The sequence below is a fragment of the Chiloscyllium punctatum genome, chromosome 13 (assembly GCF_047496795.1).
Source record: "Chiloscyllium punctatum isolate Juve2018m chromosome 13, sChiPun1.3, whole genome shotgun sequence".
In the NCBI taxonomy this organism is placed as follows: domain Eukaryota; kingdom Metazoa; phylum Chordata; class Chondrichthyes; order Orectolobiformes; family Hemiscylliidae; genus Chiloscyllium; species Chiloscyllium punctatum.
The window spans coordinates 18,941,309-18,956,905 of NC_092751.1; the positions used below are offsets into that span (position 1 = coordinate 18,941,309).

At 45.8% G+C, this 15,597-nt stretch overlaps 2 non-coding genes across 2 annotated transcripts; both read right to left on the minus strand.

Annotated features, from left to right (window-relative positions):
* Positions 1-2,795: 2,795 nt before the first annotated feature.
* trnae-cuc (transfer RNA glutamic acid (anticodon CUC)) lies at positions 2,796-2,877 on the minus strand. Its single transcript has one exon. It is a non-coding gene; the product is annotated as a tRNA-Glu (tRNA).
* An 11,247-nt stretch (positions 2,878-14,124) lies between these two features.
* Positions 14,125-14,197, minus strand: trnav-cac (transfer RNA valine (anticodon CAC)). The gene has a single exon. It is a non-coding gene; the product is annotated as a tRNA-Val (tRNA).
* Between the last annotated feature and the right edge of the window lie 1,400 nt (positions 14,198-15,597).

The window sequence follows — 15,597 nt, forward strand, 5'->3', positions numbered from 1 at the left end:
TGATCAAATTAAATTTCTAATTATTGTTCATTTATGAATTGCCGGGATTTTGTTTTCCATACACCTATTCGTATTGAATGTAAGATTGACATGCTTTGACAATATCGGAGAGTGTTCATTTGAAACTTGTCTTTTCGTATCTTTCACTGATTTTACTTATTGCATAAGATTACACGGTACCTCAGTGGTTACCAATGCTGCCTCGCAGCGAAAAAGACATCGGTTTGATTCCCTCCTCGGATGACTGTGTGGACTTTACACGTTCTCCACAAGTCTATGTGACTTTGCTGTGGTGTCCTCGCACAATCCAAAGATGTGCAGGTGAGGTGAGCTGGCCATGCTAAATTGCACGTTGTGATAAGGGATATATGTATGAGTCAGCAGGAAATGAGAAGAAATATGATCGGGAAAAGTGTTTGGGTGGGTTACTCTTTAGAGGGTGATTTTTTTCAGACAAATGGCCTGTTACCACACAGAATAAGAGGGGTGTTTTCATAGCGTCGCTAGAATTAAGGTGCGCCCCGAGACCTAAGCCATGTTGGGACTTGAAACGAAGGAAACAACAGAGAGACTACAGAATTACATCGCATCGATTTGGTTTTCTTTAAATCATCGACGAGAAAGAAAATGTAAACGGGGAGGGCGAGTGGGGAAGTGAGGCAGTTGCAGCTCTGGTGAAAATCCAAAGGGTCCTCTGAGAGTGTAAAATCTTTCATTGCTGTTGCTGATTGAAAGAGCCACTGACGTGCGAACTGCTCCAAAACATGATTCTGGATCTCTGGTGCCAATTCTCGCACGTTGAATAACGACAGACACCTTCCAAATGAGCTCTTTCAGAGACGACTTTGGGATACATTTGACAGACAGACAAGTTCAGGAATCCGTGGTGCATTGTGACACCAGCGCATCGGCTTCTTCCCTGTCTTTGAACCGAGCCGCCTGCGCAAGGAATGCAAATGCTGAACTGCTTTTCGTAGAAGGATCAGAACGCGGTAACTAAACTCTCAAACAGAATGGGATATGATCAGAACCAGGTCAGAGAAAAACTTTACAATGCTTTGCACCGTAATTAAACGCAATTGCATTACATTTCACTACGAGAGCAGATTTGTACAAGCAAATTCGAAGGCAGGTTTGCAGATGGGAAAGCAAGCAAGAAAGCTCCGTCGTTGTCCATTTAAAAGGCTGCAGTTGAAGAACAAAGCAGTTTCTGCACAGTTGCGGACTGGGGATCTTTCGCGTGTTAGGCGAACGTGATGACCACTACACTACAGAAACAAGCCGAGGCCGCCGTACTGCGGATCAGTGGCATCCAGAACAGAAAGGTGAAGCCATTCTTCGTTTCAACTTTCTGTTTCCAAAAGATCGTTGTTGTCCAGCGTAATTGACATCTTGAAAACGTAAAAAAAGACACGTGAAATTGATGACAAAATATTGACAAGGATGTCGTCAATGTTTGGACCGTAAGGCGAGGTGGAATAAGCTGGGACGACTTTCCCTGCAGCGTAAAAGCTGCGACATGATCTTATGGAAGGGTTGGAAACTGAGTATTTACGTGTTTTACCCAAGTTGGTGTGAGTTGAAAACTCGAGACATAGGTTTAAGGTGAGTGGGCTGAAATTGACAAAGAACCTGAGGCACATTTCCCACACAGAAGGTTGTGCGTGTATGGAATGAGCTCCCCGAGGAAGTGGAGGAGGCTCAGAAAATTGCAAAGGTAATCGGCTGAGTTTCTGGATAGGATGGGTTTAGAGGGTTTGAGGCCAAATACTTGTTTAAACTTGGCTATGTGGTGAGTATGGACGAGATACACCGAAGTATCTGTTTCCACGCGGTGTCCCCCAATAACGTTGTGTTGCTTACACCGGCTTTGAAGGATTACTGTTTAGCGGAGCTTGCCATCGCAGTCTGTGGCAAAATCATTTAGTCTGTTCGACTGCTCACGGGAAAGGTAGTATTGTGAAACACTGCAGAAAGGAACGACTTCCTCACTTTTGCTCCGACTGACCATACTCCGTGAAATTTTCCCAGATTCTCAGTGAAGGATTTTTGCAGCTGGAAGTTACCTCAGAAACCCTGTTAATTCGTAATGTATTGAGCGAATCGCAAAACAGAAAGCATTTAACACGGAACACAAACAAAACTGGAAAACCAAATGCATTTTCAGACACAGCGAGCATGAATGCTAAATGTGAGACAGTCCGGGGGCATGAGCCATAAAATAATCACTCAAGTAACAACAGGGCAATTCCAAACTACTCTTTCAAACATACTGCAGCCTTAGTGCACCACCACTTCCCAGACAATGCTGCAAAGAGAGAAAGAAAGAACATAATAAGAACGGGCCATAAAAAGTGAATTTCACCAATCGCAGTCTCGATTAGATTACCTTTCCCTTCCGATGTCTCCAGGACAGAAATGAAGGAAATGGGAGAAATTCAATCACATATCACATCGACATTCGTAGCAACGATTTTCCCATTGGCCAGAAAACCAAATAACGACGAGTCGCGTCACCCCAGGACATTGTTTCACAACAGCGATGAAATACCAGTATCCATTCGATTCCAGTAAAAGCTCAACTTGCCTGGAACAGCACAGCTGCTTGCGATTTTCGGCGCTGGAGACGAACACGATCATGACAGAGAGAGACACTTTGAAATATGCGGCACTATCCCACACCACAGTTAAATCCCAGGGAAGCAAACCCATTTTTCCTTTGTTTTTGACGTAAATACAGTGGGGACCGAAACAGCATTTTAACAAGCTGCAGCGTTGGAGTTGATCAGCAGCAACGGCAGTGGTGGGATTTGAACCCACGCCCGTTTAGAGACTGGAACGAGGATCCAGCGCCTTAGACCGCCCGGCCACACCACCAGCCGGCCGCATGGCCCAATTTCTTGCATTTCCAATTGTGCTCTCCTGCATAACAACAGACGCCAAGTCACATGAAAAGTGTTCCATGATTCCTCTCGGACTCGCACAGCTGATGAGATGTGCCCGTCTCCAATATCAATTTCGCAACAGATAATGATAGCCCATCAATCCAGACAAAAATCAATGGTAAGCTGAGTCTATCTTCTCAGACTCTTTTCAGCTCCAAATGTATCTGTGAGAATATATGTTCGGTTATGACTTGGTCTAATAAGCATGAGCTGCTTGACATTACTGAAATTTAGATTCTTGCTTTGCTCAATGATTCACCCATTGCTCGAAACAGGACAACTTTCACGTTTACACGGAACATGAAACACACCGGACTACAGGGAAAATGCACAAAGCTGAGCAGGCCGTGTCCCAAATCATACCGTGCAGCATAGTTTCAGTCACTGTGTCTGTTTTGCAGAATAAGGTTCCCAAAGAAAGTTCCACCCTAAAACCGGAGGTCGCATTCCAATCCGAGAACGACAGATTGCATCGTGAGGAAGGTCTGACCTCGGGGCCGGTTCGAGATGCCACTTTCCTTGCCTTTTACCTTCACCGTGCAATTTGCTGCAGAGATGTTCACACCTGGACATGATCCTCATGGATACCAGCTGAGTTGGAAACCTGTGTGGGAATCGATGAGAAGCGACTCAATAAAGTTTAACAAATTCCATGGTGCTTCTTAGAAATGCAGTTTCTTTTCACCTCAATCTAAAAGGCACTTTCTGAACATAGTAACACAAGTCAAAAGGTAATTACCTCATCCCACCCCCACTCCGGAAGAGGTGCTAACTGCCCTTGATTGCTTTTTGTTCACGATGTGAAGAGCTCTCACGCCTGAGTCACCTTCACGTCTCTGGTTGCTGAGTGAATCACAAAGAAGGAGTTTCACCAGAGCTGCAACTGCCACACTTCCCCAGTCGCCCTCCCGTTTACATTTTCCTGCTCGTCAGTGATTTAAAGAAAACCAAATGGATGCGATGTCATTCTGTAGTCTCTCTGTCGATTCCTCCGTTTCAGTTCCAACGTGGCTTAGATCTCGGGGCGCACCTTAATACTAGCGACGCTATGAAAGCACAGGTCCAGAGGTTCCTCTGAGAGTGTAATTTCTTTCATTGCTGTTGCTGATTGAATGAGCCACTAACGTGCGAACTGCTCCAAAACATGATTCAGGATCTCTGGTGCCAATTCTCGCACGTTGAATAACGACAGACACCTTCCAAATGAGGTCCTTCAGAGACGACTTTGGGATACATTTGACAGACAGATTAGCTCAGGAATCCGTGGTGCATTGTGACACCAGCGCATCGGCTTCTTCCCTGTCTTTGAACCGGGCCGCCTGCGCAAGGAATGCAAATGCGGAAATGCTTTTCGTGGAAGGATCAGAAGGGGGTAACTACACTCTCAAACAGAATGGCATATGATCAGAACCAGGTTGAAGAAAAACTTTACAATGCTTTGCACTGTTAGTAAACGGAACTGCATTGCATTTCACGACGAGAGCAGATTTGTTTGAGCAAACTCGAAGGCAGGTTTGCAGATGGGAAAGCAAGCATGAAAGCTCCGTTCTTGTCCATGCAAAAGTCTGCAGTTAAAGAACAAAGCAGTTGCTGCCCAGTTTCGAACCGGGAACCTTCCGCGTGCGAGGCGAACGTGATGACCACTACACTACAGAAACAGGCCTCTGCCGTCCCTGCTGGAGCTCAGTGGCATCCAGCACTGAAACCTGAAGCCATTCTCCCTTTCACCTTTCTGTTTCCATGAGCTCGTTGTTGATTTGGCTATGTGCTGAGCATGGACGTGATACACCGAAGTATCTGTTTCCACGCGGTGTACCCCAATAACGTTGTGTTGCTCACACCTGCTTTAAAGAATTACGTTTTTGCGGAGCTTACCGTCGCAGTCTGTGGCAAAATCATTTAGTCTGTTCGACTGCTCACGGGAAAGGTCGTATTGTGAAACACTGCAGAAACGAACGACATCCTTACTTTTGCTCCGACTGACCATACTCCGTGAAAGTTTCCCAGATTCTCAGTTGAGGATTTTTGCAGCTGGAAGTTACCTCAGAAACCCTGTTAATTCGTAATGTTTTGAGCGAATCGCAAAACAGAAAGCATTTAACACGGAACACAAACAAAACTGGAAAACCAAATGCATTTTCAGACACAGCGAGCATGAATGCTAAATGTGAGACAGTCCGGGGGCATGAACCATAAAGTAATCACTCAACTAACAACAGGGCCATTCCAAACTACGCTTTCAAACATACTGGAGCCTCAGTGCACCACCACTTCCCAGACAATGCTGCAAAGCGACAAAGAAAGAACATAATAAGAATGGGCCATAAAAAGTGAATTTCACCAATCGCAGTCTCGATTAGATTACCTTTCCCTTCCGATGTCTCCAGGACGGAAATGAAGAAAGTGGGAGAAATTCAATAACATGTGACATCGAAATAGATTGGAACGATTTTTTCATTGGCCAGAAAACCGAATGTCGGCGAGTCGAGTCACCGTAGGACTCTGTTTCGCAACAGCGATGAAATAACAGTCTCCATTCGGTTCCAGTAAAAGCTCAACTTGCCTGGAACAGAAAGCAACAGCAGAGATGCTTGCGATTTTCCGCGCGGGAGGCGAACACGATGACGACAGCACAGGCACTTTGGAAAATTCGCCACTTTCCCACACCGCAGTCAATTCCCCGGGAAGCAAATCCATTTTTCTTCTGTTTAAAACAGAAATGCAGCAGGGATCGAAACAGCATTTTGACAAGCTGTGCCGATGGAGCCGTTCAGAGGAAATGGCAGCGGTGGGACTCGAACCCACGCCTCTGTCGAGACTGGAGCCTTAAACCGCTCGGCCACACTACCAACACGCTGGCTGGTTATTTTCTTGCACTTCCAATTGTGCTCCTGCATAACAACAGATGCAAACTTACGTGAAAAGGGTTCGATGATTCCTCTCCGACTCGCACAGCTGCTCGGATGTGCCCGTCTACAATATCAATTTCTCAGCAGATAATGACAGCCCATCAATCCAGACAAAACTCACTGGTAAACTGAGTCTATCTTCTCAGACTGGATTCAGCTACAAATGTATCTGTGAGTGCGTGAGAATATATGATCGGTTATGATTGGGTCAAATTACCAAAAGCTGCTTGACATGACAGCAATTCGGATTCTTGCTTTGCTCAATGATTTCACCCATTGCTCGAAACAGGACAACTTTCACGTTTACACGGAACATGAAACACACAGGACTACAGGGAAAATGCACAAAGCTGAGCAGGCCGTGTCCCAAATCATACCGTGCAGCATAGTTTCAGTCACTGTGTCTGTTTTGCAGAATAAGGTTCCCAAAGAAAGTTCCACCCTAAAACCGGAGGTCGCATTCCAATCCGAGAACGACAGATTGCATCGTGAGGAAGGTCTGACCTCGGGGCCGGTTCGAGATGCCACTTTCCTTGCCTTTTACCTTCACCGTGCAATTTGCTGCAGAGATGTTCACACCTGGACATGAGCCTCATGGATACCAGCTGAGTTGGAAACCTGTGTGGGAATCGATGAGAAGCGACTCAATAAAGTTTAACAAATTCCATGGTGCTTTTTAGAAATGCAGTTTCTTTTCACCTCAATCTAAAAGGCACTTTCTGAACATAGTAACACAAGTCAAAAGGTAATTACCTCACCCCACCCCCACTCCGGAAGAGGTGCTAACTGCCCTTGATTGCTTTTTGTTCACGATGTGAAGAGCTCTCACGCCTGAGTCACCTTCACGTCTCTGGTTGCTGAATGAATCACAAAGAAGGAGTTTCACCAGAGCTGCAACAGCCACACTTCCCCAGTCGCCCTCCCGTTTACATTTTCCTGCTCGTCAGTGATTTAAAGAAAACCAAATGGATGCGATGTCATTCTGTAGTCTCTCTGTCGATTCCTCCGTTTCAATTCCAACGTGGCTTAGATCTCGGGGCGCACCTTAATACTAGCGACGCTATGAAAGCACAGGTGCAGAGGTTCCTCTGAAAGTGTAATTTCTTTCATTGCTGTTGCTGATTGAATAAGCCAGTAACGTGCGAACTGCTCCAAAACATGATTCAGGATCTCTGGTGCCAATTCTCGCACGTTGAATAACGACAGACACCTTCCAAATGAGGTCCTTCAGAGACGACTTTGGGATACATTTGACAGACAGATTAGCTCAGGAATCCGTGGTGCATTGTGACACCAGCGCATCGGCTTCTTCCCTGTCTTTGAACCGGGCCGCCTGCGCAACGAATGCAAATGCGGAAATGCTTTTCGTGGAAGGATCAGAAGGGGGTAACTACACTCTCAAACAGAATTGCATATGATCAGAACCAGTTTGGATAAAAACTTTGCAATACTTTGCACAGTCATTAAATGGAATTGCATTACATTTCACTACGCGAGCAGATTTGTTCAAGCAACTTCGAAGGCAGGTTTGCAGGTGGGAAAGCAAGCATGAAAGCTCCGTTCTTGTCCATGGAAAAGGCTGCAGTTGAAAAACAAAGGAGTTTCTGCGCAGTTTCGAACTGGGGACCTTTCGCGTGTGAGGCGAACGTGATGACCACTACACTACAGAAACCAGCCACAGCGCCCCCTGCTGCAGCTCAGTGGCATCCAGCACTGAAAGTTGAAGCCATTCTTCGTTTCACCTTTCTGTTTCCAATAGCTCGTTGTTGTCCAGCGTAATTGACATCTTGAAAACATAAAAAAAGACACGTGAAATTGATGACAAAATATTGACAAGGATGTCGTCAAAGTTTGGACCGTAGGGCGAGGTGGAATAGGCTGGGACGATTTTCCCTGCAGCGTAACGGCTGCGACATGATCTAATGGAAGGGTTGTAAACTGAGTATTTACGTGTTTTACCCAAGTTGGGGTGAGTTGAAAACTCGAGAGCAGAGGTTTAAGGTGAGAGGGGTGAAATTGACAAAGGAACTGAGGCACATTTCCCACACAGAAGGTTGTGCGTGTATGGAATGAGCTACCAGAGGAAGCGGAGGAGGCTCAGAAAATTGCATGAGTTTCTGGATAGGATGGGTTTAGAGGGTTTGGGGCCAAATACTGGGGAACCGGACTTGTTTAAATTTGGCTATGTGGTGAGCATGGACGAGATACACCGAAGTATCTGTTTCCACGCGGTGTCCCCCAATAACGTTGTGTGGCTTACACCGGCTTTAATGGATTACTTTTTAGCGGAGCTTGCCGTCGCAGTGTGTGGCACAATCCTTCACTGTGTTCGACTGCTCACGGGAAAGGTAGTATTGCGAAACACTGCAGAAAGGAACGACTTCCTTACTTTTGCTCCGACTGACCATACTCTGAGAAATTTTCCCAGATCCTCAGTTAAGGACTTTTGCAGCTGGAAGTTTCCGCAGAAACCCTGTTAACTCGTAAAGTTTTGAGCGAATCGCAAAACAGAAAGCATTTAACACGGAACACAAACAAAGCTGGCATACCTAATGCATTTTCAGACACAGAGATGCATGAATGCAAAATGCGAGATAGTCCGATGGCATGAGTTATAAAGTAATCTCACAACTAACAACAGGACAATTCCAAACTACTCTTTCAAACATACTGCAGCCTTAGGGAACCACAAAATTCCAGACAATACTGAAAAGAGAGAAAGAAAGCACCTAATAAGAATGGGCCATAAAAAGTGAATTTCACCAATCACAGTCTCGATTAGATTACCTTTCCCTTCCGATGTCTCCAGGACGAAAACGAAGGAAATGGGAGAAATTCAACAACATATCACATCGAAATTCGTTGGAACGATTTTCCCATTGGCCAAAAAAAACAAATAACGACGAGTCGAGTCACCCCAGGACTTTGTTTCACAACAGCGATGAAATAACAGTCTCCATTTGGTTCCAGTGCAAGCTCAACTTGCCTGGAACAGCACAGCTGCTTGCGCTTTTCTGCGCGGGAGGCGAACACGATCATGACAGACAGAGACACTTTGAAATATTCGGCACTGTCCCACACCACAGCTAATTCCCCGGGAAGCAAAGCCATTTTACTTTTCTTTTCAACATCAAAACAGTGGGGTCAGAAACAGCATTTTAACAAGCTGCAGCGTTGGAGTTGATCTGCAGAAATGGCAGCGGTGGGATTCGAACCCACTACCCCTTCGAAATTGGAACCTGGATCCAGCGCCTTAGACCGCTCGGCCACACCACCAGCCGGGCGCGCGCACCATTTTCTTGCATTTCCAACTGTGCTCTCCTGCATAACAACAGATGCCAAGTCACATGAAAAGGGTTCCATGATCCCTCTCCGACTCGCACAGCTGCTGGGATGTGCCCGTCTACAATAACAATTTCGCAGCAGATAATGAGAGCCCATCAATCCAGACAAAAATCAATGGTAAGCTGAGTCTATCTTCTCAGACTCTCTCCAGCTCCAAATGTATCTGTGAGAATATATGTTCGGTTATGATTTGGTCAAATAACCACGAGCTGCTTGACATTACTGCAATTTCGATTCTTGCTTTGCTGAATGATTTCACCCATTGCTTGAAACAGGACAAGTTTCACGTTTACACGGAACATGAAGCACACCGGACTACAGGGAAAATGCACAAAGCTGAGCAGGCCGTGTTCCACATCATACCGTGCAGCATAATTTCAGTCACTGTGTCTGTTTTGCAGAATAAGAGTCCCAAACAATGTTCCCCACCCTAAAACCGGAGGTCGCATTCCAATCCGAGAACGACAGATCACATTGTGAGAACGCTCTGACCTCGGAGACGGTTCGAGATGACACTTTCCTTGCCTTTTACCTTCACCGTGCAATTTGCTGCAGAGTTGTTCACTCCTGGACATCAGCCACATGGATACCAACTGAGTCGGAAACCTGTGTGGGATTCGACGAGAAGCGACTCAATACATTTTGCTCAATTCCATGGTGCTTATTAGAAATGCAGTTTCTGTTCACCTAAATCTGAAAGGCAGTTTCTTAACATAGTAACAAAGTCAAAAGGTAATTACCTCACCCCACCCCCACTCCGGAAGAGGTGCTCAATGCGCTTGATTGCTTTTTGTTCTCGATGTGAAGAACGCTCACGCCTCTGAGTCACCTTCACGTGTCTGGTTGCTGAGTGAGTCACAAAGAAAGAGTTTCAGCAGAGCTGCAACTGCCTCACTTCCCCACTCGACTTCCCCGTTTACATTTTCCTGCTCCTCAGTGATTTCAAGAAAACCATATAGATGCGATGTCATTCTTTAGCCTCTCTGTCGATTCCTCCGTTTCAGTTTCAACATGGCTTAGGTCTCGGGGAACACCTTAATACTAGCGACACCATGAAATCACAGGTCCAGAGGTTCCACTGAGAGTGTAATTTCTTTCATTGCTGTTGCTGATTGAAAGAGCCACTAACGTGCGAACTGCTCCAAAACATGATTCAGGACCTCTGGTGCCAATTCTCGCACGTTGAATAACGACAGACAGCTTCCAAACGAGGCCTTTCAGACACGCCTTTGGGGTACATTTGACAGACAGACAAGTTCAGGAATCCGTGGTGCACTGTGACACCAGCGCATCAGCTTCTTCCCTGTCTTTGAACCGAGCCGCCTGCGCAACGAATGCAAATGCGGTACTGCTTTTCGTAGAAGGATCAGAAGGGGGTAACTACACTCTCAAACAGAATTGCATATGATCAGAACCAGTTTGGATAAAAACTTTGCAATTCTTTGCACAGTCATTAAATGGAATTGCATTACATTTCACTACGCGAGCAGATTTGTTCAAGCAACTTCGAAGGCAGGTTTGCAGGTGGGAAAGCAAGCATGAAAGCTCCGTTCTTGTCCATGGAAAAGGCTGCAGTTGAAAAACAAAGCAGTTTCTGCCCAGTTTCGAACTGGGGACCTTTCGCGTGTGAGGAGTATGTGATGACCACTACACTACAGAAACCAGCCACAGCGCCCCTTGCTGCAGCTCAGTGGCATCCAGCACTGAAAGTTGAAGCCATTCTTCGTTTCACCTTTCTGTTTCCAATAGCTCGTTGTTGTCCAGCGTAATTGACATCTTGAAAACATAAAAAAAGACACGTGAAATTGATGACAAAATATTGACAAGGATGTCGTCAAAGTTTGGACCGTAGGGCGAGGTGGAATAGGCTGGGACGATTTTCCCTGCAGCGTAACGGCTGCGACATGATCTAATGGAAGGGTTGTAAACTGAGTATTTACGTGTTTTACCCTAGTTGGGGTGAGTTGAAAACTCGAGAGCAGAGGTTTAAGGTGAGAGGGGTGAAATTGACAAAGGAACTGAGGCACATTTCCCACACAGAAGGTTGTGCGTGTATGGAATGAGCTACCAGAGGAAGCGGAGGAGGCTCAGAAAATTGCATGAGTTTCTGGATAGGATGGGTTTAGAGGGTTTGGGGCCAAATACTGGGGAACCGGACTTGTTTAAATTTGGCTATGTGGTGAGCATGGACGAGATACACCGAAGTATCTGTTTCCACGCGGTGTCCCCCAATAACGTTGTGTTGCTTACACCGGCTTTAAAGGATTACTTTTTAGCGGAGCTTGCCGTCGCAGTGTGTGGCACAATCCTTCACTGTGTTCGACTGCTCACGGGAAAGGTACTATTGCGAAACACTGCAGAAAGGAACGACTTCCTTACTTTTGCTCCGACTGACCATACTCTGAGAAATTTTCCCAGATCCTCAGTTAAGGACTTTTGCAGCTGGAAGTTTCCGCAGAAACCCTGTTAACTCGTAAAGTTTTGAGCGAATCGCAAAACAGAAAGCATTTAACACGGAACACAAACAAAGCTGGCATACCTAATGCATTTTCAGACACAGAGATGCATGAATGCAAAATGCGAGATAGTCCGATGGCATGAGTTATAAAGTAATCTCACAACTAACAACAGGACAATTCCAAACTACTCTTTCAAACATACTGCAGCCTTAGGGAACCACCAAAATTCCAGACAATACTGAAAAGAGAGAAAGAAAGCACCTAATAAGAATGGGCCATAAAAAGTGAATTTCACCAATCACAGTCTCGATTAGATTACCTTTCCCTTCCGATGTCTCCAGGACGAAAACGAAGGAAATGGGAGAAATTCAACAACATATCACATCGAAATTCGTTGGAACGATTATCCCATTGGCCAAAAAAACCAAATAACGACGAGTCGAGTCACCCCAGGACATTGTTTCACAACAGCGATGAAATAACAGTCTCCATTTGGTTCCAGTGCAAGCTCAACTTGCCTGGAACAGCACAGCTGCTTGCGCTTTTCTGCGCGGGAGGCGAACACGATCATGACAGACAGAGACACTTTGAAATATTCGGCACTATCCCACACCACAGCTAATTCCCCGGGAAGCAAAGCCATTTTACTTTTCTTTTCAACATCAAAACAGTGGGGTCAGAAACAGCATTTTAACGAGCTGCAGCGTTGGAGTTGATCTGCAGAAATGGCAGCGGTGGGATTCGAACCCACTCCCCCTTCGACATTGGAACCTGGATCCAGCGCCTTAGACCGCTCGGTCACACCACCAGCCAGCCGCGCTCGCAATTTTCTTGCATTTCCAACTGTGTTCTCCTGCATAACAACAGATGCCAAGTCACATGAAAAGGGTTCCATGATCCCTCTCCGACTCGCACAGCTGCTGGGATGTGCCCATCTACAATAACAATTTCGCAGCAGATAATGAGAGCCCATCAATCCAGACAAAAATCAATGGTAAGCTGAGTCTATCTTCTCAGACTCTCTCCAGCTCCAAATGTATCTGTGAGAATATATGTTCGGTTATGATTTGGTCAAATAACCACGAGCTGCTTGACATTACTGCAATTTCGATTCTTGCTTTGCTGAATGATTTCACCCATTGCTTGAAACAGGACAAGTTTCACGTTTACACGGAACATGAAGCACACCGGACTACAGGGAAAATGCACAAAGCTGAGCAGGCCGTGTTCCACATCATACCGTGCAGCATAATTTCAGTCACTGTGTCTGTTTTGCAGAATAAGAGTCCCAAACAATGTACTCCACCCTAAAACCGGAGGTCGCATTCCAATCCGAGAACGACAGATTGCATCGTGAGGAAGGTCTGACCTCGGGGCCGGTTCGAGATGCCACTTTCCTTGCCTTTTACCTTAACCGTGCAATTTGCTGCAGAGATGTTCACTCCTGGACATCAGCCACACGGATACCAACTGAGTCGGAAACCTGTGTGGGATTCGACGAGAAGCGACTCAATAAATTTTGCTCAATTCCATGGTGCTTATTAGAAATGCAGTTTCTGTTCACCTCAATCTAAAAGGCAGTTTCTGAACATAGTAACAAAGTCAAAAGTTAATTACCTCACCCCACCCCCACTCCGGAAGAGGTGCTCACTGCGCTCGGTTGCTTTTTGTTCTCGATGTGAAGAACGCTCACGCCTCTGAGTCACCTTCACGTGTCTGGTTGCTGAGTGAGTCACAAAGAAAGAGTTTCAGCAGAGCTGCAACTGCCTCACTTCCCCACTCGACTTCCCCGTTTACATTTTCCTGCTCCTCAGTGATTTCAAGAAAACCATATAGATGCGATGTCATTCTTTAGCCTCTCTGTCGATTCTTCCGTTTCAGTTTCAACATGGCTTAGGTCTCGGGGAACACCTTAATACCAGCGACACCATGAAATCACAGGTCCAGAGGTTCCACTGAGAGTGTAATTTCTTTCATTGCTGTTGCTGATTGAAAGAGCCACTAACGTGCGAACTGCTCCAAAACATGATTCAGGACCTCTGGTGCCAATTCTCGCACGTTGAAGAACGACAGACAGCTTCCAAACGAGGCCTTTCAGACACGCCTTTGGGGTACATTTGACAGACAGACAAGTTCAGGAATCCGTGGTGCACTGTGACACCAGCGCATCAGCTTCTTCCCTGTCTTTGAACCGAGCCGCCTGCGCAACGATTGCAAATGCGGTACTGCTTTTCGTAGAAGGATCAGAAGGGGGTAACTACACTCTCAAACAGAATTGCATATGATCAGAACCAGTTTGGATAAAAACTTTGCAATTCTTTGCACTTTCATTAAATGGAATTGCATTACATTTCACTACGCGAGCAGATTTGTTCAAGCAACTTCGAAGGCAGGTTTGCAGGTGGGAAAGCAAGCATGAAAGCTCCGTTCTTGTCCATGGAAAAGGCTGCAGTTGAAAAACAAAGCAGTTTCTGCCCAGTTTCGATCTGGGGACCTTTCGCGTGTGAAGCGAACGTGATGACCACTACACTACAGAAACCAGCCACTGCGCCCCCTGCTGCAGCTCAGTGGCATCCAGCACTGAAAGTTGAAGCCATTCTTCGTTTCACCTTTCTGTTTCCAATAGCTCGTTGTTGTCCAGCGTAATTGACATTTTGAAAACATAAAAAAAGACACGTGAAATTGATGACAAAATATTGACAAGGATGTCGTCAAAGTTTGGACCCTAGGGCGAGGTGGAATAGGCTGGGAAGATTTTCCCTGCAGCGTAACGGCTACGACATGATCGAATGGAAGGGTTGTAAACTGAGTATTTACGTGTCTTTTACGAGTATTTACGAAATTGGAACCTGGATCCAGCGCCTTAGACCGCTCGGCCACACCACCAGCTGGCTGCGCGCGCCATTTTCTTGCATTTCCAACTGTGCTCTCCTGCATAACAACAGATGCCAAGTCACATGAAAAGGGTTCCATGATCCCTCTCCGACTCGCACAGCTGCTGGGATGTGCCCGTCGACAATAACAATTTCGCAGCAGATAATGAGAGCCCATCAATCCAGACAAAAATCAAAGGTAAGCTGAGTCTATCTTCTCAGACTCTCTCCAGCTCCAAATGTATCTGTGAGAATATATGTTCGGTTATGATTTGGTCAAATAACCACGAGCTGCTTTACATTACTGCAATTTCGATTCTTGCTTTGCTGAATGATTTCACCCATTGCTTGAAACAGGACAAGTTTCACGTTTACACGGAACATGAAGCACACCGGACTACAGGGAAAATGCACAAAGCTTAGCAGGCCATAATTAACCATACAACCAGGAAGACACAAGGATACCTGCACCATGTGAAACACGATGAAAACGGGATAGTTGTCAAGGAGTTCATTCTCGATCATGGATTGTAATCCATTTGCATTGTCACGTCGGTTCCAGCACTGTGGAGACATAGTGAGAATATGATGAATGTAATGTATTTTTCAGTTATGAAACAGTAAAAAGTGCAGAACAATTTACGAGGATGTTGCCAGCGCTCAGGGGTCTGAGTTATAGGGAGCGGTTGGGGAAGTGAGGATTTTACTTTTAGAGCAGAGGAAACTGAGTGGGTTCTTTTCTAGAAGTGAATAAGACCATGTGAGGCTTGGATAAGGTGAATGCACTCAGTCTTTTTCCCAGGAACTCAAGGATTGGACGGCTTGATTGGATCAGTTTAAGGTTAGAGGAGAAAGAATAAAAGGGAAGCTGAGGGGCAAAAGTTTTAGACAGAGGGTGGTATGTTTATGGAATGAGCTGCCGGTGGAAGTGGTTCAGGTAGGAAAACTCACAACAGGCAAAAGACATTTGGTCAAATACATGGATTCGAAAGGGTCAGAAGCAAATGGGCAAGTGCAGGGATTTGGGGTTAGCGTGGATGACATTCTGGTCAGCATGGGCCAGTTT